The sequence below is a fragment of the Bos grunniens genome, chromosome 20 (genome assembly GCF_055505025.1).
Source record: "Bos grunniens cultivar Pamir isolate PY7600 chromosome 20, Bosgru_T2T1.0, whole genome shotgun sequence".
NCBI lineage: Eukaryota > Metazoa > Chordata > Mammalia > Artiodactyla > Bovidae > Bos > Bos grunniens.
Window position 1 is genome coordinate 20,444,635 of NC_141184.1, and position 25,547 is coordinate 20,470,181.

Here is a 25,547-nt window from a genome sequence, read left to right on the forward strand (position 1 = left end):
CAACCTACAGAATAGAAAAAAAAAATTGCAAACTATATATCGGATAAAAGGTTATTATCCAACATACCTAAAAAAAAAAAAACCTCTTACAACTCAACAGCACACACAAAAAAGAAAATAGGCCAACAGGCAATTTGATGTTAAAAATGGGCAAAGGATTTGAACAGACATTTTTCCAAAGAGTACATACAAATGTCCAAGAGTTATACAAAAAGATACTCAATATCATTTATCAACTTGGACATGAAAATCAGAACCAAAATGAGATAATGACTTCATACCTATTAGAATGGTGATTACTTTTTTTTTTTAAGTGTAGGTAGTTGATGATGTGCAGAAATTGTAATCCTTATCCCTTGTTCATGTTTGTGGGAATGCAATATGATGGAAATGTAAAATGGTGCTATAGAAATACCATGGAAATTTCTCAAAACAATAAAAACAGAACTACTACATTATAGACCAAGGCCACTTTGGGGTATACATCCAAAAGAACTGAAATTGAGTTCTCAAAGGGATATCCACACTTCCATGTTCACTGTAGCATTATTCACAATAGGAAAGATATAGAAACAACTTAAATGTCCACTGACAGATGACTGGATGAAGGAAACATGAAATATACACACAACGAAATATTATTCAGACTTTAAAAAAAGAAAATCTTTACATATTCAACACCACTGAGGAATCTGGAGAACATTGTATACTAAGTGAAATAAGACAGGCACAGGAGAAATACTGCATGATTCCACTTATGTGAGGTACAAAAATAGTCAAACTGAAAAACAGAGTAGTATATTGGTTGCCAGTAGTGATGTATGGATGTGAGAGTTGGACTATAAAGAAAGCTGAGCAGAAGAATTGATGCTTTTGAACTGTGGTGTTGGAGAAGACTCCTGAGAGTCCCTTGGACTGCAAGGAGACCAACCAATCCATCCTAAAGGAAACCAGTCCTGGGTGTTCATTGGAAGGACTGGTGTTGAAGTTGAAGCTTCAGTACTTTGGCCCACTGATGTGAAGAGCTGACTCATTTGAAAAGATCCTGATGCTGGGAAAGATTGAGGGCAGGAGGAGAAGGGGACGACAGAGGATGAGATGGCTGGATGGCATCACTGACTCAATGGACATGAGTTTGGGTAAACTCCGGGAGTTGGTAACGGACGGGGAGGCCTGGTGTGCTGCAATTCATGGGGTCGCAAAGAGTCAGACACGACTGAGCGAATGAACTGAACTGAACTGATATTGGTTGCCAGGGGCTGGGGGAAGGGAGAATGGGGTGTTGCTGTCCAACAATTTACAAAGTTTCAGTTTTACCAGAGAACTTCTAGAGAACTGCTGTACCATATTCTGCCTATAGTTACTATCCACTTAAAATTGTTGTGTTCTCATTATAATAAAATAAAAAAGATTATATTATACTTTTTAAAATTCAAGTAGTCAATAGTCTATTTTGTTAAACTTAGCATTATTTTTTAAGTTTCAGTCTGTCTGATATTAACCCACTCCAGTATTCTTGCCTGGAGAATCCCATGGACAGAGGAGCCTGGTGGGCTACAGTCCATGGAGTTGCAAAGAGTCAGACGTGACCGAATGAGTAACACTTCCACTTCCACTAATGGATCTGTAAATATGAAGAAAATACAAATTTCAAAGAACTGAAGGCTAAGTTCACAAGAACTAAGGTAGCTACACACTGGGTCTCCTGTGTCTCCTGCGTTGGTGGCTCAGATGGTAAAGAATCTGCCTGCAGTGCAAGAAGCCCTGATTCAATCCCTAAGTTGGAAAGATCCCCTGGAGAAAGGAATGACTACTCACTCCAGTAGTCTTGCCTGGAGAATTCTACGGACACACAAGTCTGGTGGGCTATGTTCTACAGAGTCCCAAAGAAATGGACTAGACTGAGTAACACTTTTTCAAGAATAAGTAGGAAAAAAAAAAAAAAGAATAAATAGGAGATATGTCCATTGAGGCTTAGATTTATTTATTTTAATCTTATTATTTAAAAGTCTAGTACCATTGAATCCCATGTGTTCACGTTCAGGAAAACTGGAAATTAATCTTGTATATAAGCCTTGATTATAGATGCAGTTTGATACTTCATGATTTATTGATTTGAAGACTGAAGATGAATAGTAGTTGTCTTACTGAAACTGAAAATAGATTACAAAGCAACATTTGTAAGATTATAGCAAACAATATCACCAATATTTAATTAAGAAGCAATGTCTGGATTTCAGCATTACATTTTTAGTACCAGAGAGTTATTTTCAGTGGATTTTTTTTGTTCATGTCATTATAATTTAGACACTGATACATTATGCTGATTCTGCCATTACTGGAAATCACATTTTATCAGTATTTATTCTTAAGTCAAGATGTTTGTATTATCCATGCAATTTGCTCTGGAAAGAAGTGAAAGTCACTCAGTCGTGTGTGACTCTTTGCGACCCCACGGACTGTATAGTCCTGAAATTCTCCAAGCCAGTATACTGGAGTGGGTAGCCATTCCCTTCTCCAGGGGATCTTTCCAACTCAGGGATCAAACCTAGGTCTCCCGCATTGCTGGCAGATTCTTTACCAGCTGAGCCACAAGGGAAGCCCGAGAATACTGGAGGGGGTAGCTTAACCCTTCTCAAGCAGACTTTCCCCACCCAGGAATCGAACTGGGATCTCATTCATTGCAGGTGATTCTTTACCAACTGAGCTATCAGGGGAAGCCCTGCATTTACAGAGGCATATACAAAGAACATGTGGAGCAATTTTGGAAAAAATAAAAATGATGCATTATTATGATTACTTTATCAATGTTTTCAATTAATTTTTTAATCAAGAAGTCATAAGTCATTTGAACCAGAAATAGATGGCCTGCATTGCTTTCACATTTTGGCAGGTCTTTCCATTATACTTCAACTACTATACTAAATTGCTAACCTTTCTATAGAGCTATATATTTGACAATATTTTGTTTTCATTAAAATATAGTGAAGTTGCTCAGTCATGTCTGATGCTTTGTGACCCCGTGGACTGTAGCCTACCAGGCTCCTCAATCCTTGGAATTTTTCAGGTGAGAGTACTGGAGTGGTTTGCCATTTTCTTCTCCAGGGGATCTTTTTGACCCAGGAATTGAACCCAGGTCTCCTGCATTGCAGGCAGATGCTTTACCGTCTGAGCCGCCAGGGAAGCCCTTATTTAAATATAGTTTCACCTAATTTTTGCAACTACCCTATAAGGTAACAATAATTATAATGAGCTTTGTTCTAAGCACTTCTCTTATATTAGTGCATTTAATCCGCACAACAATACTGTGAGAAAGAAACTATCATCTGCTTTTTACAGGTGATGAAACTAAGGCAACAAGAGTTTATGTCATTTGCCCATCAGATCAGATCAGATCAGTCGCTCAGTCGTATCCAACTCTGCGACCCCATGAACTGCAGCACGCCAGGCCTCCCCGTCCATCACCAACTCCTGCAGTTCACTCAGATGCATGTACATCGAGTCAGTGATGCCATCCAGCCATCTCATCCTCTGTCATCCCCTTCTCCTCCTGCCCCCAATCCCTTCCAGCATCAGGGTCTTTTCCAATGAGTCAACTCTTCACATGAGGTGGCCAAAGTACTGGAGTTTCAGTTTTAGCATCATTCCTTCCAAAGAAATCCCAGGGCTAATCTCCTTCAGAATGGACTGGTTGGATCTCCTTGCAGTCCAAGGGACTCTCAACAGTCTTCTCCAACACCACAGTTCAAAAGCATCAATTCTTCGGTGCTCAGCCTTCTTCACAGTCCAACTCTCACATCCGTACATGACCACAGGAAAAACCATAGCCTTGACTAGACGGACCTTTGTTGGCAAAGTAATGTCTCTGCTTTTCAATATGCTATCTAGGTTGGTCATAACTTTCCTTCCAAGGAGTAAGCATGTTTTAATTTCATGGCTGCAGTCACCATCTGTAGTGATTTTGGAGCCCAGAAAAATAGTCTGATACTGTTTTCACTGTTTCCCCATCTATTTCCCATGAAGTGATGGGACTGGATGCCATGATCTTCATTTTTCTGAATGTTGAGCTTTAAGCCAACTTTTTCACTCTCCACTTTCACTTTCATCAAGAGGCTTTTTAGTTTCTCTTCACTTTCTGCCATAAGTGTGGTGTCATCTGCATATCTGAGGTTATTGATATTTTTCCCTGCAGGTGAACACATTTAGAGCTAGCTCATGATTCAGTCTGTCTGATTCCTCAGCTGCTGTTTGAATACCCTGTTAGGTCTCATCAAAACAGTTATATGCAGATGAATTGGGATGGTTAGCTAGAAACATAATGATTAGTTTCAGAATGGTTCACTCTTGTAACAGAAGATTCATGCAAGCTCCCCAATATGTGTTCAGACACAATTGTGGGTAGCAAATTTGAACCCATGGCCTAGATATAATTTCATGTTTCATCACTCTGAATTACAGTTGCATCTCAATATGTCTTGTGCATTGATTTATATGGCTGCCCCTGGTCGCTCAGTGGTAAAGAGTCCACCTGTCAAGCAGGAGACATGGGTTCAATCTCTGAATCTAGAAGATTCCCTGACGGAGGAAGTCGCAACCCACTCTAGTATTCTTGCCTAGGAAATCCCATGGACAAGGGATCCTGGCCCATACAGTCCATGGGGCTGCAAGAATCAAACACGACTGAGCAATTGCACAGTCACAGCAATTAATTTAAATGTGTAAATTATAAACATAGCTTAGTTTACCAAAAAATAACTTAATATGGCTAAAAGTAATAATCCCTAGCCCGTTTGTTACATTTTCTTTATATGAATGATCAGCCCTGGGATTTCTTTGGAAGGAATGATGCTAAAGCTGAAACTCCAGTACTTTGGCCACCTCATGCGAATAGTTGACTCATTGGAAAAGACTCTGATGCTGGGAGGGATTGGGGGCAGGAGGAGAAGGGGACGACAGAGGATGAGATGGCTGGATGGCATCACTGACTCGATGGACGTGAGTCTGAGTGAACTCGGGGAGTTGGTGACGGACAGGGAGGCCTGGCGTGCTGCGATTCATGGGGTCGCAAAGAGTCGGACATGACTGAGCAACTGATCTGATCTGATCTGAAATGTATTTTTTCTTTACACTATTTTCCTTTACTATACCATCAGGACTTTCCAAATATCTCAAAGTTGCATCAGTATGTTATTAAATTCTTATTTTGTTAATTGATTCTTCCCACCATCTTCCCATCCACCTGCTTGACCGGATGGATAGCTCTGAAGTCTCCATGTCATGTTTAATTCTTTCTTAGATTAGTCCCTTATTTTTGGAGAAGGAGATTCTAGTATGACTTTCAAACATGTATTGGGAATGTTTATTGTACATATACTTCCTTGAATTTAACTTTGAAGTATATGTGACTATTTACATTGGTCATTCTTGGTTGGAAATCACCTTTCTTTATAACACAAAATCCATTGCTTCATTAACTCCTTGACATCCATCCTGTTTTCATGCTGCTCCTAAGAAAGACTAATGGAATTCTAATTATCCACTTAAAGTGAATTATTTGCTCATTCTCTTATTTTTGTTTTCATTTTTGTGTCTGCATGTATGTTTCATTTCCTCTTTTGAAATTTTGGGATTTTCTCTTAATCATTGTCATTCTAATATTTTTGTCTCTTTTTCTTATTCATTATTCGGGGTGTTCAAATGGGTGAAAAATTTCAACTTCCTGCTCATATCTGTAGATTGTATACCTCTTTATATACTATTTCTTTCATAATTGTCTAAATTTCTCTATCTTATCTTTCTAGAACTGTTATTCTTAGATCCTCTGCATTGATGATTTTCCATATTTCTTTCTCACATTAAAAAAATAGATGTTTTGCTGTATTTCCTTGGACAATATCTCAGTTTTTTTCATTAAGTGTGTCTCCAAATAACTTATAAGACAAAATCTTCTTTCTTCTGCTTTTAAGAGTTTTGTGTTGCAGTTTTCTTAAAATGTATGTTGATCTTTGATTCTGGCTCATCTTTGAAGATGGAACAGTAAAATCATTTTGACAGCTCTCTGTGTGTGGTCAGAATATATTTATTTAGGGCAGAGCCTTCTAACCCATGCACCAGGGGTTAACAGTGTGCTATAAAGGTATGAAAGTTTAGCCTGGATTTGCCTCTACCCATGAAGCAGCAAGACACAAGTATGTGGTCACCTTTGCCATGGAGCCAATGATTTCCTCCAATGTTCAGTGGAAATGTTCTTGTTATCTATATTTGTTTTCACATGGAAATATTTTATTAATATCAGTATTTATGTAATAAAATGTGATAGGAAAAGTGTGTGTGTGCTAAGTTATTTCAGTGGTGTCTGGACTCTGTGTGACCATACTTATTGTAGTCCACCAGGCTCCTTTGTGCATGGGATTCTCCAGGCAAGAATACTGGAGTGGGTTGCCATGCCCTCCTCCTGGGGATCTTCCCAACCCAGAGGCCAAACCCACTTCTCTTATTTCTCTTGCATGGCAGGCAGTTTCTTTACCACTAGCACCTCTTGGAAAGCTCATTTAAATCTTAAGCAACAAATATTAATACCACTGAAACATTTAGGTTTTCATAATTAGTCATACAAAGTAACTGATGAAATAAAGGATGTTCTATGTCTATGTTCATGTATGTACGTTTTTAAAGAAATCTATCCACCTATGTATCTATCCATGTATCCATCCATCTATAATTCACGAAATATCCTAACATCTCTAAGATCTGTTTTCTTATCCTAAAAATATTAATAATTAAAAGCATGTATCTCCAGAAGTTATCTTCAATTAAAAATGAAAATCTAAGGAAGAGAGAAGCTAAGATGTCTTTCACTGCTCATACATCAAATAACAGGAAAGCTGAGTTATTATTTATTTATATTTTAAATATAGACTTTTTTACTCAATCACTGGAGATTCTGGGATCCATATTATATTTTTAGATCCATTTTATATCTCCCTATTACATTTTCGATGATTTAGGAACTTGATGTACCCCCCAAAAATAGTGACATTTATTCCATTTTATGTATGTTATATTCTCTGACTTTAAGAAGTTTGCAATCAAAGTGTAAGATTCACAAAGCAGTTAGAACAATAGACCAGACAGAACATAACTTTATGACAATCATAAGTTTATGATTGTTATAAACTTTATGAAAAATAGTTTGAAGAGATTGATCTACATCTTTAGAGTAGTTGAGAGAAATGTTTGTGGTGCATACGTGACTGAACTTTGAGTCTGAATAATGGGTTTAGAGGAAAAAAGTATTGGAAGGAAGCTATCCAAGTGATAAAAGTGGTGTAAAAGAATACCAGAAAGCAGAAATGAGCATGCCCCTCAAATCCACAAGGTAATTGTTCAGCAATAGGATGAGCTGTATTATGAAGAAAAAATGAAAACAAAATGAGTAAGGTCAGAATGTGGGCTATAATCTCCCTCAAGGCCCTCATCAACACATTTAACAAAAGTTTCTTGGGAGCGCCCCATAACCCTCAAACTGTTCACGGTACTTTTGTTCATGTTAAAGACAAAATAGCTTTTAAGATTTGCAGAAGGCAATGTTAAAAGGATTTCTTCTATCACATTACAAAATATTTAGCTATCAACAATGAAATTTTCTAACTACTTAGAATATTATTATCACAAAGTTGTTGTTCAGTTGCTAAGTTCTGTCTGACTCTTTGTGACAGCATGGATTGCAGCATACCAGGTTTCCCTGTCCTTCACTATCTCCCAGAGTTTGCTCAAACTCATGTCCATTGTGTTGGTGATGCCATCCAACTATCACATCATCTCATTAAGAATTTCAACTATTTTATTTCTCTATTTTTTTAATTCCTGATTTACTGGCTCTAGACAACCAGCATTTAAGAAGTAGGCAGGCCAATTATTAAAAAGATGGCTGACAGACCATCACCTTTCTCTGTGTGATTATCAGTGATAACACGAGACACTGCTGGTATTTGAAAGATCTTCAATTGGCCTCCTGTGATATTCATCAAGTTATCCCCATTGTGCTCTCTGGAGACTCTGAGGATCTGTAGCTTACATGTGAGTGTGTGAAGTGAAAGTTCTCAGTCATGTCCAAATCTGTGTGACCCCATGGACTATACAGTCCATAGAATTCTCCAGGCCAGAATACTGGAATGGGTAGCCTTTCCTTTCTCCAGGGGATCTTCCCAACCCAGGGATGGAACCCAGGTCTCCCGCATTGCAGGTGGATTCTTTACCAGCTGAGCCACAAAGGAAGCCCATAGCTCACATGATGACCTTCACACATTGGAAGCTAGCTGTCATGTTGCTCCATATTGCTTCTACTTTTCTTCCAGCTGAATACTCTACACCATCCAGTTATTTCTTATAGAGCATGGCTTTTCACTGTGTCCTTCTTGTTTTTCTTTTCCTGGTCTCTCCAGAACTGCTAATTGTCATTCCTGGCACTCAGAAATGAATTTTTGAGCTGTAGAAAAATCAGTACCAGGCTCCCCTGGTGGTTTATGATTAAAAAAAAAATCTGCCTGCCAATACAGGAGATACAGGTTTGACCCCTGACCCAGGAAGATCCCACATGTCACAGAGCAACTAATGAGCCTGTACTCTAGAGCCCGGGCACTGCAACTACTAAAACCCACACACCCTAGAGTCTGTGTTCTGCAACAAGAGAAGCCACAGCAAGGAGAAGTCTGAGCACCACAAATAGAGAGTAGCCCCTGCTTGCTGCAACCAGAGAAAAGCCAAAGAAGACCAGCACAACAAAAAATAAATAAATGCATAAAATTATATTAAAAAAAAAAAAAGAAAAGTCAGTGCTTAGCTGTGTGAGACTGTAGTTTGTATTAATTTAATCAGAACATGCATTAACTATATTAGGTAACTAATTGTATTGTTGGGTACAGGAACTAGGAATAAAATTTAGCTTGGCTCCATGCTGGGAGTAGATGGCATAAGCCGGAACTGCTAAGAATTCAGTCTTTCTTCTTTTAGCCCCAGGTTATCTTTCAACTATTTTCTATTAGCATTAAATCATTTAATTGAGCACTCCCTCTACATAAAATGCCTGAGGGTGCAAGATTAAAAAAAAAAAAACAGATACTTTCAAGAGAGTCTTATAAGAGGTCTAGATTAGCCAAGTTTAGGAAATGTCAACCCACTCCAGTATTATTGCCTGAAAAATTCCACAGACTGAGCAGCCTGGCAGGCTACAGTGCAAGGGGTCACAAAGAGTCAGGACTGAGCGACTGAGCACGCATGCACAGGGCCATAATGTACAGGCAAATATTTGGTTACAATATATGCAAAGCTTAAGTTCTAAACTGATGTTAACCTATTTGCATAGAGGATCTGAAAAAGAGAGGACCTGCTTTCCTTTCTTTTTTCTGCTATAATTTAGTTTAATGTAAATTCAGATTATTAAATATTTATTTCTTTAAATGAAACATGGAGAGTTCTTTGCGTTCAAGCTTTAAGGAGCTAGTTATTAGTTAATTGAGAACACCTGATGGTTAGCTCAACGCTAACATAATTTACGAACACCAGGAGACAGCACTTCCATTTAGAAAATAATGTACATTGTTTTATCTAAATACAGAACACATCTTTATAGAAATTAAATTCAGCTATAATCCCAATAGCTAGGAGCCATTTCTGATAATACTTTAAGTTTTATTGTCATTTCCCCACAGATTTAAGTGAATTGATAAATACTAAAACTGTGGTATATGTTTGCTAAGTTGCTTCAGTTGTGTCCAACTCTGCGCAACCCCATGGAATATAGCCTGCCTTACTCCTCTGTCCTTGAGATTCTCCAGGCAAGAATACTAGAGTGAGGTGCCGTTTCCTTCTCCAGGGGATCTTCCCAACATGAGGGATGGAACCCACGTCTCTTACGTCTCCTGAGTTGCCAGGAAGGTTCTTTACCACTAGAGCCACCTGGGAAACCCATATACTACTCATAATATATTATGATCTACTTTTTTAAATTTAATAATATATAGTGCAAACCATTCAGTTTTTAAATATCACTGACATACTATTAATAAATATACAGTATTTCATCAAATTAGTTATCTCACTATTTTTAAAAAACTAATCCATCATTAACGTCATCTAGTTTATTTCTTGCTTTTACCATTATAAGGGCACAATGTACATCCTTGCATATATAAATGAGTGCATATTGGAGAATTAATTTATTCTTAAATAAGTATTTAAAATAGAAAAGAATATCTCATTATATCCATGTATCTTATCCATATCTGATCTAATAAGAAATGGAATATATTTAAGATGCTACTCATGTATTTAATTAGGAAGATCAACATGCCTCATTGTATGTAATATTTTTCATAAGTATTTTATATTTTTTAATGATTAAAATTTTTATAAATGATTTTTTATAAAACCATTATTTTTCACTTTGTTATTAAAGAACTATTTGAAATAAAGATTTTATTAAAAAATAGTATTATATCAACAAAAGTACTTAATTTTAAAAAAGTACTACTTTCTGAACCCCAAAGTGTATAGGAGACATTTTTCTTTAAGCAGTAATGTAACTGAGCTTAACAAAGTGGGCATGGGGAGGTCTGGTTTCTGGCTCACAGCAGAGGAGCATTGCAATTTCATCAGGAGGCCCCGAGGCTCTGAGCATATTCCCCTCCCTGTCACAGCAGGTTTTAGCAAAGCTGTAGTTGCTGCACCTCTAACCAGACAGGTCAACATCACAGTTCTGGGGCTTATCTTTAGAAAGAAAAATATTACCAGTAATATGCTGTGAAGCCAAACTCTTGAAGCTACTTTTACACAGTCAAGTGAAACAAAATATTTTACCCAAAGAAGCCTCTTCCTTGTCTAGGTATTCAACATGTGTGCAGCCTTGATAACACACATCATCACTGTTGAATGTTGAACAAAATCAGGAAGGAATATTTTTCTGCTCTTTTGCATTCAAGACATCGCAAAATACACATTTTTTTTTTCAGTTTTATCCTTCTGATGTAAGAAGTAACCAAATCCATAAATGTAATACCACTGGTTTTCTAGACAGATGATGAAAAACAGCTGCCTTTGCCTAAAATCCCTTTTTGTGCTGGCATTGGAAGCCAGAGTAACTTTTCTGAGCATATCAGTTATCACCAACTGGCAAGATTTGACTTTTGTGGGTCATGGAATGCAGTAAAGTATCAGGTATAGTCTGAGACACTTCCTTTTATAATACAAACTATATTTGATCAGCAAAACATAAATCTCAGAGCTTCCTTCTATGTTTCAGGAAATATAGAAAGGGAGTTTAAATGATTGATGCTTAAATTAATCAATTCCAGACATAATGTCCTATTTTTAGCTTTGTTAAATTATGGTAAGCCCTCTCACTTTGTGTGTGGGGGGGGAGGGTATTGTGTGCGCTTATTTCTATTTTAAAATCTAAACAACTATTTTGCTCTAGCTGTTAAAATGTACTTCCCTCACTAATCTCCCCATGTCAGGCACATTACCCAGCACAGCACTCACCACAAATATTTAATTAATCATTACTTAAATGACTCTGAATAACTATTCGTGAGTGAAACTTTTGAATATATGTGCAAAGTCAATTATTTGGTATAATTGTTAATGGCAAATAAGAGTAAAAAGACCTGCATTCTTACCTTCAAATAATCATTTGGTTAAGTAAGGATTTCAGTTGGTGTATTTCTCATGTGCTCTGGCTATTCTGATGTACACTGGACATCAAACTCAGTGGAGAAGGATAAAAAATTAATATGTGTTTTTAGTATGTTTTATATTCATTCATTTGCATTTTCATATTGTTAAATATGAGTGTGTTCCACACCTACTTTGTTGTTTAGTCACTCAGTTGTGTCTCTCCCTGTGACTCTATGGACTGAAGCATGCCAGGTTTCTCTGTCCTTCATTATCTCCCAGAGTTTGCTCAAACTCATATCCGTGGAGTCTATGATGACATCCAACTATCTCATCCTCTGTCATTGCCTTCTCCTCATGCCCTCAACCTTTCCCAGCATCAGAATCTTTTCCAATGGGATGGCTTTTCATGTCAGGTAACCAAAGTACTGGAGCTTCAGATCCACACCCATTAAAGCACAGTTATAGAGATAAAAGTTCCTCAATATATGTAGATTGAGCAACAGAGATGCCCATAAAGTACAAGACTGTTTGTGATCCCTTACATATTTAAAAAGTAGAATAGCTCAATCAAGTCTGTTTTATAAGACTATATTAAAAGTACAAGGATATTGTCAAGTATACTTTGTGATGTAAATATCCACATTTATAAAAAATGTATAAATAGAAATTTTAAAGTAAAAAATTAAATTTAATACAGTTTTATACAAAATAAACATACCAAAATTTTTAAAAAAGCAAGTTGAAGAGAGAAAAATCTAACTTTTTACACTTGGCATAAGTGTTGTCAGAGTTATCCAAATGAGGTAAATGTTATGTCTTCATAGAATGTAGACTGGAATTTCAATCAGTGATGACATTAAGCCCAAACATAAGCTGTCAATATACCCAAAACACCTTCCTAAAAGAATAGCCCACCATGTGATATATATAAGTTGCTTACATATATTATAATTGCGAAGCATTATTGTATATAATTACATACATATATTGAAATTTCAATCTGCCCAACATTAAAGAACATCTTTATGCCCCCAACATTTCTTACATAGGCAAATATGAAGGCACATAAGTGATACGACTAGTGAGACAAACACAGTTAAATTAATATGCATTTGCCTCTTTTTCTGGGGCTCCTTTTCATAATAAATAACACTCTGCAAGCCCTCTCCACAGGCTAAATGATGATCAGAAGTCAAACTTTGGATTAAGTCATCTATTATATATTTGGAGGTGGCCAAAGTAGCTGAATTTATCTCTGCATGGGACAGTAAAAGTTTTCTTCAAGGAAATCGATATGGTCTACAGTTTCTATGGTTGCAGTTTCTATTTTTACTTAATTCTTCTCGCTAAATGTGCCTTATCAATTATTTTGAAACCAGGCAAGAGTGTGTGGCTAGATCAAATCAAAGCTTCCAAAGAAGGGAGGAAGGAAGGAAGGACCAAAGAGTAAACTAGGGGAAAACTCTAAATTTATTCTTAATTGATGGCTACTAATTTGAGTTCTTTTGGACTTGTTCCAACTCTGTGATGGGAAATTTAGTTGACACTAAGACAGTTTTAAAGACATATAATTACTTTGACTTCAGATTATTAAAATTATATTTAAATTGTTACAATTTTCATCAAAGAGTAAGAAAGGGTATAAACTGAACTCTGGTTTGAGAATAAAAAATGTAAGTTTTAAGATGAGTACTGTGTTGATTTTAGTATTAAATCCATTTGTTTCCATTTAATAATAAAAAAACAATGATTGATAAATAGCTTCTGGGTTTAGTCATATAGATATTTGGTGAGGCTCAGAGTGATGTGGTTATCAATCACAGTGATAAGCTGTCTTGTTGGTTTAGCATGATTTTTCCTGAAATGAAACAATATCCCCTTAGAGAATCCTATAGCTGTAGAGGGATGCCATTTTAGGATGGCAGTGGGAATAAGTGGCACATTTATTGTTGTCACTTTTCTCACGTTTCCCAATCATATGCAGACAGTTACTTAGATCCAGAAATTAATTTGGATTGAGAAAGAAATAAACCTTCCTCTTCTTTCTAAATTTATTCATCAGAGGATTAAAAGTCATACATTCTTCCTGTGACAGAAACTCGTGTCAGATATTTTAAATGTTTATTTTATGTAAATATATGAACATCAGTAAATATATTTAAAAATAATGTTTGTATGAAAGTAAATTTATCTACAATGGGAAATCTTTTGAGAACTCCGGTAGGAAATGGTTCTCAAGGAGCTGATCTATGGCTCTTCTGATCCTCAAAGAAACAGGGATGCTGCTTGAAGTGGTGTTAGAAAAAGCAAAAGCATATTCTTCTGTTTTCTTCCTTACAAAAGCTGGTTGATCTAATAAATGTACTTAAACAACAACATAATTTATAAGATAATTATATCCCCAAATATATTAATATGATGTAGAGCGATGCTCAGAAAGAGTAAACAAACAATCGGTAATGGTTCCCACAGAATTGGTCTTACTCTGCATACAAGGATTTAGTAGAGCAAAGCTGCCTTCCTTTGATGGCTGATCCTATTCTCTACCACTTACCAACCATTTCACAATATTCTCCTGCATCGTGCCCTTGTCCCTAGCTTTTGAACATTCATATCTACAAGTTGATATCTCATCGGAACACTTTCAATCATTACCTTTCAAGTAATTGTGACACTGGAAGTTTGAAAGGATCATTCTAATGGGTGTTTTGTAGGAACTGTTAGTCTAAGTTGTGGCTGAGGACAGAAGATAGGATTCAGGAATTACACTAATAGCATCTGAAAAAAACAAATAGCCAGAATCAAAGGAAAATTCAACAGAGTGGGAGAAGAGAACAAATTTAGGTCCAGAAAGGCACAAAGAACTCAGAAATGGGCACATCAAAGAAAGGGCAAATTCAGACACACCTCTTCATGAGCACAGACTCACCTAGAGAAATATTTGGGCTCCTTCTTTCTTGCTAAATAGTGCTGTTCACATTTATCAGCTGTATATAGCTGTCAACTTGGTCAAACTCTGGGACATGGTGAGGGACAAGGAGGCCTGGTGTGCTACAGTCCATGGAGTCACAAAGAGTTGGACACGACTGGGCAACTAAACAATAACTCTCAATAGCTGTATCAAAAATGTCTTTGACTATGTGCAGTACTAAACAATTATGCTTTTCTGAACTATTCAACTTTTCAAAAAATCCCAAGTATTTTTGTAATTTTAATTCATATTAACTATAAAATATACATATGTAGAGTCATGGTAATATTGTTTTAATATTACTAAAGATTTTTAAAGATATTTAATATTACTAAGATTTTTTCTCTGTGTCATTAGCCAGAATTGAGGAATAAAGGTTTTACTTCTTAGAAGCAGGATTCAAGTTTCATACACACTGCTATATAAAAAATAAATAACTAATGAGAACTTTCTGTACAGCACAGGGAACTCTATTCAAAACTCTGTAATGACATATATGGGGAAAGAATCTAAAAAAGAGTGTGTGTATGTATTTGTATTAATGAATATGTGTGTGTGTGCTAAGTCTCTTTATTCATGTCCGACTCTGGGCAACCGTATGGACTATAGCCTGCCAGGCTCATCTGTCCATGTGATTCTCCAGGCAAGAATACTGGTTGCTGTGCCCTCCTCCACTGGATCTTCCAGATGCAGGGATCGAACCTGTGTCTTTTTATGTCTCCTGCATTGGCAGGCAGTTCTTTACCATTAGCAGTATTTGGGAAGCCCATATGTATTAATAACCTGACTCAATTGCTCTATAACCAAAACTAACACAACACTGTAAATCAACTATACTCCAATAAAACTTTTTAAAATATTTATAATCTTTTCATTCAAGAAATCATTTATTTAATACTTGTGAAAGGGGCTGCTGAAGGTGCTGGCACATGGAAATGATTGGGGGAAACAGACCTAAAGCAAAATATAATAGGTGTTCATTAAGTGTAGAAATATACTTAAACACACACATACAACCTCCCCCCCTCGTCACACACCACACACTGAAATAAACATGCAATTTGGAAAAGGAAGTAATCCTTTCTTTTTCACCCGTAAATGTGTTCATAATTTTATCCAAATCATATAAAAAATGCTACTTTTTAAAAAATTTAGAATGTATTTGAAATTTCCAAAGTCTTTTTTTTGTTTGTTTTGACTAAGCTGTAAAACCGAGACAGAGTTGTTTTCCTTATTATCTGTATCACTTTAGAACATACAAAGGAATCTGCATTTGTCTCTCTTTCTGAATGACTTGTGACTATTTTTGATCCCTCCAAAAGCTCCCATATGAAAGAATGATGGCATAGAACATAGGTGGTTGGTAACATCTGCTCAAGTTAATTTAAGTGTGAGGTAAAATGAATCTATATAGAAAATATACTGAGAAAGGTCTGGTTTTCAGACAATTATTACTTATTAACCTGATATTTTATCACTAATTAGTTGGCTTTTTAATTTCATTTATTTTTTTTTTATAAAAGGGGAGGATAAAAGATAATGTAGGCATTGACATATATACACTGCTGCTAAGTCACTTCAGTCATGTCCGACTCTGTGCGACCCTATAGATGGCAGCCCACCAGGCTCCGTCCCTGGGATTCTCCAGGCAAGAACACTGGAGTGGGTTGCCATTTCCTTCTCCAATGCATGAAAGTGAAAAGTGCAAGTGAGTTCTCTCAGTTGTGTCTGACTCTTAGCGACCCCATGGACTGCAGCCTACCAGGCTCCTCCGCCCATGGGATTTTCCAGGCAAGAGTACTGGAGTGGGGTGCCATTGCCTTCTCCAATATATACACTACCATGGATAAAATAAAGAGCTAGTGGGAAGTTGCCCTATAATTCTGAGAGCTCAGCTCAGTGCTTGGTGATGACCTAGATGGGGAGAGGGAGGCTTGAGAAGAAGGGTATATATGTATTCTTATAGCCAATCCATGTTGTTGTACAGCAGAAACCAGTACAACAAAGCAATTATCCTCCAATTGGAAGTGTTAGTCACTCAGTTGTGTCTGACTCTTTGTAACCCAATGGACTATAGCCCACAAGACTCCTCTATCCGTGGGGATTCTCCAGGCAAGAACACTGGAGTGGAACAAAATAGAAAGCCCACAGATAAATCCATGCACCTATGGACACCTTATCTTTGCCAAAGGAAGCAAGAATATACAATGGATTAAAGACATCTCTTTAACAAGTGGTGCTGGGAAAATTGGTCAACCACTTGTGAAAGAATGAAATTATAACACTTTCTAACACCATACACAAAAATAAACTCAAAATGGATTAAAGATCTAAATGTAAAATGAGAAACTATAAAACTCCTAGAGGAAAACATAGGCAAAATACTCTCTGACGTAAATCACAGCAGTATCTTCTATGATCCCCCCTCCCAGAGTGATGAAAATAAAAGCAAAAATAAACAAATGGGACCTAATTAAACTTAAAAGCTTTTGCACAACAAAGGAAACTATAAGCAAGGTGAAAAGACAACTTTCAGAATGGAAGAAAATAATAGCAAATGAAGCAACTGACAAAGAATTAATCTCAAAAATATATAAGCAGCTCCTACAGCTCAATTCCAGAAAAATAAATGGCCCAATCAAAAAATGGGCCAAAGAACTAAACAGACATTTCTGCAAAGACGGCATACAGATGGCTAACAAACACATGAAAAGATGCTCAACGTCACTCATAATCAGAGAAATGGAAGTGAAAACCACAATGAGGTATCATCTCACACTGGTCAGAATGGCTGCTATCAAAAAGTCTACAAACAATAAATACCGGAGAGGGTGTGGAGAAAAGGGAACCCTCTTACACTGTTGGTGGGAATGCAAACTAGTGCAGCCACTATGGAGAACAGTGTGGAGATTCCTTAAAAAACTGGAAATAGAACTGCCTTATGACCCAGCAATCCCACTGCTGGGCATACACACCGAGGAAACCAGAATTGAAAGAGACACGTGTATCACAATGTTCATCTCAGCACTGTTTATAATAGCCAGGACATGGAAGCAACCTAGATGTCCATCAGCAAATGAATGGATAAGAAAGCTGTGGTACATATGCACAATGGAATATTACTCCATTATTAAAAAGAATACATTTGAATCAGTTTTAATGATGTGGATGAAACTGGAGCCTGTTATACATAGTGAAGTAAGTCAGAAAGAAAAACACCAATACAGTATATTAACACATATATGTGGAATTTATAAAGAAGGTAACAATGACCCTTTATGCGAGATAGCAGAAGAGACACAGATGTAAAGAACAGGCTTTTGGACTCTGTGGGAGAAGGCGAGGGTGGGATGATTTGAAAGACTAGTATTGAAACATGTATATTATCATATGTGAAATAGATCATCAGTCCAAGTTCAATGCATGAGACAGAGTGCTCAGGGCTGGTGCACTGGGATAGCCCTGAGGGATGGGATGGGGAGGGAGGTGGGAGGGGGGTTTAGGATGGGGAACACATGTACACCCATGGCTGATTCATGTCAATGTATGGCAAAAACCACTACAATATTGTAAAGTAATTAGCCTCCAATTAAAATTAATTAATTAAAATAAAAGGATACTGGAGTGGGTAGCCATGACCTTCTCTAAGGGATCTTCCTACCCCAGAGATTGAACCCAGGTCTTCTACATTGGAGGCAAATTCTTTATCATCTGAGCTAAGAGGGAATCCTCCAATTAAAAAAAAAATTTTTTTTAAGATACTAGACACATACACATAAACACACACACAACATACACACACACACACACACACACAGATAATGTAGGTAACAGAATAGAGCTAAAGAGGAAATATATTTGCATTGAGTTTCCAAGGACTTTCTGCAGGACATGGAATAAACCTCTACCATCCACCTTCCACAGCCTGCTCCTCAAACAAACCTTCTGTAGGAATACTAATGAAATTAACATCTGTGGTCCAAACCCAAAATGTAACAGGGAAGACCAGTATGGTTTTTCATGTGGGGGAAAAAAAAAAAAAGCCAAAAATGAGTAGGCTTCTCCTAGAGCTGAGTAGAGAGGCTCTGAATCCGTGTGTTTTATTAACGCATGGAGCCTTCTTGACAGAGCATATGACAGAGGGCTCATCCTCCCATTAAAAAGACCTACTGTTCCAGAAACAAACTTCAGTCCATTAGGGAAGCAGGTTTTTTCCCGCTAGGCTACAAACGTGGGAAACTGCATCACTCTGTTAGCTAGGCTGCTGCTCTTTCTTTCTGTCCTCAGGGGCCAGCTGAGCTGCTGACAACAGATAGCTTCTTGGCATTAAAAGTGTGTCAGAGCACAGAGGGTTCTCTGCTTCCCACCCACAGCCACTGAAGAAAGGGCACCCTTTCCTACCTTCTGAAAGAGGCTCAAGTCCAGCCAAGTGGGCAAACATAAATCCCCAGTATTGAATGTAAATGTAGACTGTGGGAAAACTTCCTTCAGAAGATTGTGCATGATGGTAAAGATACTAAGACACCCCATGAATGAAGTAACAGAGCGTAGGTGCCCACTCCTGTACTGGACAGGATCCCTCGCACCTTACGTCCATTCAACAGTGTGTGGTCCTTGGCTGCAACCCGAGTTCCAGGAAAAATTGAATAGGGCTAAACAACTTCCTTCCCTTGGGAGTTACCAGATGCCTTTAAGGGAAAGCAGATTGACTTTCCTTTAATTTTCAATATATTTATTTTTAATTGGAGGAAAATAGCTTTACATTATTGTGTTGGTTTCTGCCATACATCAACATGAACCAACTGTAGGCATACATGTGTTCCCTCCCTCTTGAACCACTCTCCCACTTTCCACCCCATCCCACTCCTCTAGGTGGTCAAAGAGCACCAGATTTGAATTTCCTGTGTCATTTAGCAAATTCCCACTGGGTACCTATTTCACATATAGTAATGTATATGTTTCAATACTCCTCCTCCTATTTGCACCACCCTCTCCTTCCCCTTCTGTATCCACTAGTCTGTTCTTTGGGTTTGCATCCCCATTGCTGCCCTGAAAATAGATTCTTCAGTACCATCTTTCTAGATTCCATTTGTTGTTGTCCATTTGCTAAGGCATGTTGACTCTTTGCAACTCCATGGACTGCAGCAAGCCAGGCTTTCCTGTCCTTTACTGTTTCACAAGTTTGCTCAAAGTCATGTCTTTTGAGTTGCTGATGCCATCCAACAATCTCATCCTCTGTCATCCCCTTCTCCTGCCTTCAAAATATACGTATTGATATATGACATTCACTTTTCTCTTTCTGACTTACTTCACTCTGTATAATAGGCTCTAGGTTCATCCAACTCATTAGAAGTCATTCAAATGTTTTCCTTTTTATGGCTGAGTATTATTCCACAATATATGTGTATCACCTTTATCCATTCACCTGTTGGTGGACATCTAGGTTGTTTCCATGTCCTAGCTATTGTAAAGAGTGCTGCAATGAGCATTGAGGGTCATGTGTCTTTTTAAATTATGGTTTTCTCAGAGTATACAGGCATGTCATTTCCAATGTCTCCATCAATTAATGGTCACAGATTTTCTTTACGAAACTGGCTGAGAGAAAGTTTCAGTATAAATCTATGAATTAAATTTCATTGGTCAAAAATATTTGCTGAATGTGACATAGGACATCTATAAGCTTCTGGCATCCTCATAGCAGATGATTACATGATTTTGCTTGTATTTTGGTAACAACAATAATGAAATCTCCAAAATGAAACTTTTATGCTACTGAAAAGAAATAAAGCATAGAATATATCCTATGCTAAATGAAAATTTGTTGACAAAGGTGATCTGAAGTTTTTACAACAGCTATTATTCACCTATCTTATATACCTTGAAGTTCCAGAACTATCCGAAAAACAAATGGACAGAACTGTGAATTTTTCTTTTATGCTGTGTTTGAGCTAACTCTAAAACAATCATATAAATGTGCATATAGTACATGTTAGTTATGTGTACATATGTTTGCAACAAAATTAGTTTTATATGAAGATTTCTCAAATATTCCTGATATAATTTATGAGATTAAAACCTCAGGGTTACAAAACATAGATCAGAGCTATTTTAAAATATAATACTAAAAATAGCTCTCCAAATTTCATCATTTGCTGGGTATCAGAATGCTTCTTCACTTATGACATTAATCAAATACTTCCATAAAAACACTGAAATTTAAATACTTATATACTATAATTAAATTAGAGAAGGTAACATTTTAAAGTGTTAAGAAAATTGTGTGGGTTATATGACACTTAATGTTTATAATAGCTTTGGTATTTTTATTAAAGTCATCATAAAATTGACATGTTCCCTCTTAATGACAGGTATGACCTTATGTAGTAAAAGAACTGTTGAATATTCAACAACTGCTTATATCATCAGAATTAATCAAAAGGTTTGGTTTATTTGGAGAAAAAATTATAAGAGAAATGCATACTAGTGGCCATGAAATGTAGATTAAAATTCTTAAATAAACCTTTGAGAAGAGAGAATTTAAATTTTATGAAAGAAACTTTTATAAGCAAACAATAACATCGAGTTGAATGAAGATAAGTAGTCAAAAAAATGGGGTGTGGGTGTGATCACCATATACTTTGAATTTTATCATGGGAACTCAAAATTAGGAAAGAATCTATAATGGAAAAAGCACTCCTCCATGGTGAATACTCCTCCAAAACTCTCTTTTAGCCAATTCCTCACTATTTGTCTTGTCTTCCAGGGAAACTTCACTTTGCAGTTCCCAAATATAGTCTTTCTACCTCTATGATTTAATTCATATTCTTCTTTCCACCTGGGGGTTCTTCCTGCCTACAATTTTTATATTTGCTGTAAATATACTCATCCTTGAAATCTAAGTATCATAACCACCATGAATTTGTCCATGACCTTTCTAGCTAGAATTAATTTTCTACTCCCCTGTGCTTCCACAAAACTCTCTATTTATATTAAAGTATTTATTGCATGCCACCTCACATTACAGATCTTTGTCTAACCAGCTAGCTTCATTCCCAGTTTGTAGATTTCTGGGAGGCAAGGGCAAGTTTGAAGGCATCTCTCACAATAACTAGAGAACCTTGTATAGTGTTTCCCTAGAAAATAAATGCTTTGTCGAATGTCATAAAAGGAGTTTATGGATATAGCCAGTCAAGACCCTAAATAGCTTGCTCTGGCTTCCTCAATGTCTCAGTGGGTAAAGAACTCACCTGCAATGCAGGAGACACAGGAGATGCAGCTTCGATCCCTGAGTTGGGAAGATTCACCCTCTCCCCCAGAGGAAGGCATGGCAAGCCACTCCAGTATTTTTGCCTGGAAAATTTCATAGACAGAGGAGCCTGGTAGGCTACAGTCTATGGGGTCTCAAGAATCAGACCCGCCTGAGTGACTAAGCATGCACGAAGTAACTAGGCTAGAGTTACAAGCTTTCAAGTTTGTTGTGTTTGGAAAAATCAAAGACAAGCATTCTTTAGGAAAAAAAGAAAAGTCTCAAAATTTGAATTCATTTAAAATTCAAAAGGTCCCAAATATTTGAGAACTTCCAGTGGCAGAACAATGAGTTTTCAGAGACATTTAGGGCACAGTATCCCAGTAGACCTGTAGGTTGTTTACTCGCTAAGTCGTGTCAAACTCTCTGTGACTCCAAGGACTGTAGTCCGCCAGGCTCCTCTGTCCATAGCATTCTCCAGGTGAGAATATTGGAGTGCATTACTATTTCCTCCTCCAGGGGATCTTCTCGACCCAGGAATTGTACCTGCATCTCCTGTGTCCAGGCAGATTCTTTACTCACCCCTGAGCCACCAGGGAAGCCCCGTAAAGGGCTATAGAACATCATTTATATCATGGTATATTAGTTTTATTAATGTTATTACACTCACCATTTATTACAGTAAAACTACACTGATGCATTAAAAACTGGCAGTGAAAGGGGAGTTACATACAGTAACAAACAAATGTTGGACATTCAGCAGGAAGTGTCATGATATTGCTATTTCTTCACTCTGGGTGATCACTTCTAATTTGGACTTTGAACAGAAAGCAAATATTTCAAAAAAACAGACTCAAGTGCCACCTCCTCTGATGCTCAGCACCATTACAGCACAACCCAGGAATATTCTGAAGAACCCACAGAGTTAACACAGTAGAAAAGCTACACCGTTGCTAAACACTCACAGATGCAAAGGGCTGTGGCATCACACAGTCATCTTTAAAACCTGTGCCTAATAAAGATGAGAAATCCTTGAGAGAACAAATGAGCATCACAGATTCATAGCACTTGTCACATTACAAACAAAGGCTCACGCTGTTCTTTCTCACCAGCATTCCTGCATGCAAAATCTCTGGCACAGAGCAATTGCTTGGCAAATATTTGTGGAATAATATAAATGAATTTAAAAGTTTAATCTAGACTCAGCCAAAGAAGAGATTACTTTTGCTTCTTCAAGATTTTCTCCAAATCTGTAGTAAGGTGGTTCATGTTCTAGTACACATTGCAAGGTTTTCACTGCAAAATGTAGGTTGAATCATTTCAACAAAACATTTGGGTCTTCTAAAATCCAGTAGTAAAGAACAAAATGTTTTTATGCAGTCTGTGACGTGCTCAGAACTGTTGTTGTTCAGTCACTCAGTCGTGTCTGACTCTTTGCGACCACATGGACAACAGCACACCAGGCTTCCCTGTACTTAACTATCTCCCAGAGTTTACTCAGATTCATGGCCACTGAGTTGATGATGCCATCCAACCATCTCATTCTCTGTCACCCACCTTTCTTCCTGCCCTCAATCTTTCCCAGCATGGGGTGCGAGTTGGCTGTTCTCATCAGGTGGCCAAAATATTAGAGCTTCAGGTTCATCATCATCACTGAAGTTAGGTACCATATTAATTAATAGAGTTGTGATTCCAATTCCAACAGTGGGCAAAACAGGAGAAAATGAACCTTTTATAATTATGTCTAATTATGACTTATTTCTACTTGATAGGATCTATACTACCTATGGTAAAAACCTATGAAAATCTTCAATCCTTCTAAATCTAGCTAAATAGCTTCTGATTTAAAATTTTTCAAATATCCTTTCTTGTTGGAAACTCAGAACTATTCTAGCTCTGTGACATGGTTTCCCAACTGAATTTAAAAGTGATATCTCAGTATTGTTTGATTTATATCTCTGAAACTACTGCTTCGGTGCTTTCCAATTTTTGCCTACATTATAAAATTTCTTCTTGGCCTATCAAATTTTTTCAAATGACCACCATTGTATCTCTCTGGATGCTATCTTTGTCTAGTCTCTAATCTCACTTCAACCGTCCACCACTACATTGATTTTTTTGGCATCTCTGAGTTTCCAAGAAATCAGGAGTTTTCCTGACTTGGTCTGTTTGCACCTAATCCAGACTTGGCAAACAATACCTCAGCCCCTCAGTCTTCTATAGCTATGGTGATTTTTCTAAACTCCAGTTGTTCAATTATTTTCTTGACAATTTTTGCTCTATCTGCATATCGCTTGCACTATTGAATGGAGAGCAGACACTGTCTGAGAAAATAGAAGATCAGCAGTTCTGGGGAAAGGAGGGGTGAACACAAAACAGAGGAGGAGGAAGGAGAACAAGACGATTAAGGAAGAGCCCACAGGCAGTGGATGCTGGCGATCTAGAGAGCAGTCACCCCAGATTGGAGTGGCTAGAGAAGACTGAGGAAGACTGCCCCAAGACTGTAAGTGAAGGAAAGAGCTAATGTTCTGGGACATGACTGACAACACTGGAAGGGGAGGTTGAGGATACACATAGAGGAGAAAGTACACAGGGACTCCCCACCTCCAAAATAACCATAAAGTTCACAAGTATATTAACTAAAGGGAAATCAAGGAAATATTTATTGGCATAGCATAAAAATGTATGCTTTAATTGTCACTAAAGTTCTACCTTTTGCAGCAAAATGTGGATAGAAAAAAGTTCAAAAATATTTTCGGGGAGCATTGGTGAGCACAGAAAGTTGGTTGAGGCAAAGGAGAAAGATAGCAGAGAACTTTGTAGGGAATTATTTCAACTTAGAGCATTTTGGAACCATTTACTTCGAAGTATATGCTTCAAAACTCACTGAAAATATACAAGTGATAAAAAAAGTGTAAACAAAATAATTTTTGAATGAGATGAGTGGATAATTTTATACCATTGTGACCATATCCTAATTTTATTAGAGACTTTTTTCCATAGAGTACCGACCAGGCAGTCTCCTGGGTACTGAAAAGAAAGAAATGAATAAAATAAACAACAACTACTGACTTTCCACATTATCTTTTCTTCACTGGTAGGTTGGAAAATGACTGTATGAAGTCAAATTTACTTTATGATTTTCTAACTTCAGGTTTGAGAACTTTTACAACTGCCTATATGCCCAGCCTGGAGGAGGGCATGGCAACCCACTCCAGTACTCTTGCCTGGAGAATCCCATGGACAGAGGAGCCTGTTGGGCTACAGTCCATGGGGTTGCAAAGAGTCTACATGACTGAAGCAACTTAGCAGGTAAGCAAGCATGATGGCTAGGCTCTGGTCACCACTTGGATTCCTCTTCCTATCATTCTCCAAATCTCCCCATTCAGTTAAAAGATCACTTCTCCCAGTCTTTGCCTCTTCTGTTTTCCTGGGCTAGAAAGTTCTGGCCTAAATCCCAACTGGCTCATTCATTCCAGTCTGGAGTCAGATGCCATCTCATAAGAGAGTCCTCCTTGATCAGGATCTTTAAAATATTACCTCACAAGAAACTTAAACAAAAATAAATAAGCTACATCAAATTAAAAACCTTCTACACAGCAAAAGCAGCATTCAACAAAATGGAAAGGAATCTTAAGAATGGGAGAACTATATTTT

At 37.3% G+C, this 25,547-nt stretch overlaps 1 protein-coding gene across 2 annotated transcripts in view; it reads right to left on the reverse strand.

Moving 5' to 3' along the window:
• The window catches only part of CDH12 (cadherin 12), a 1,181,755-nt gene that overhangs the window by 134,421 nt on the left and 1,021,787 nt on the right, over nucleotides 1-25,547 (reverse strand). The window lies entirely within an intron of this gene.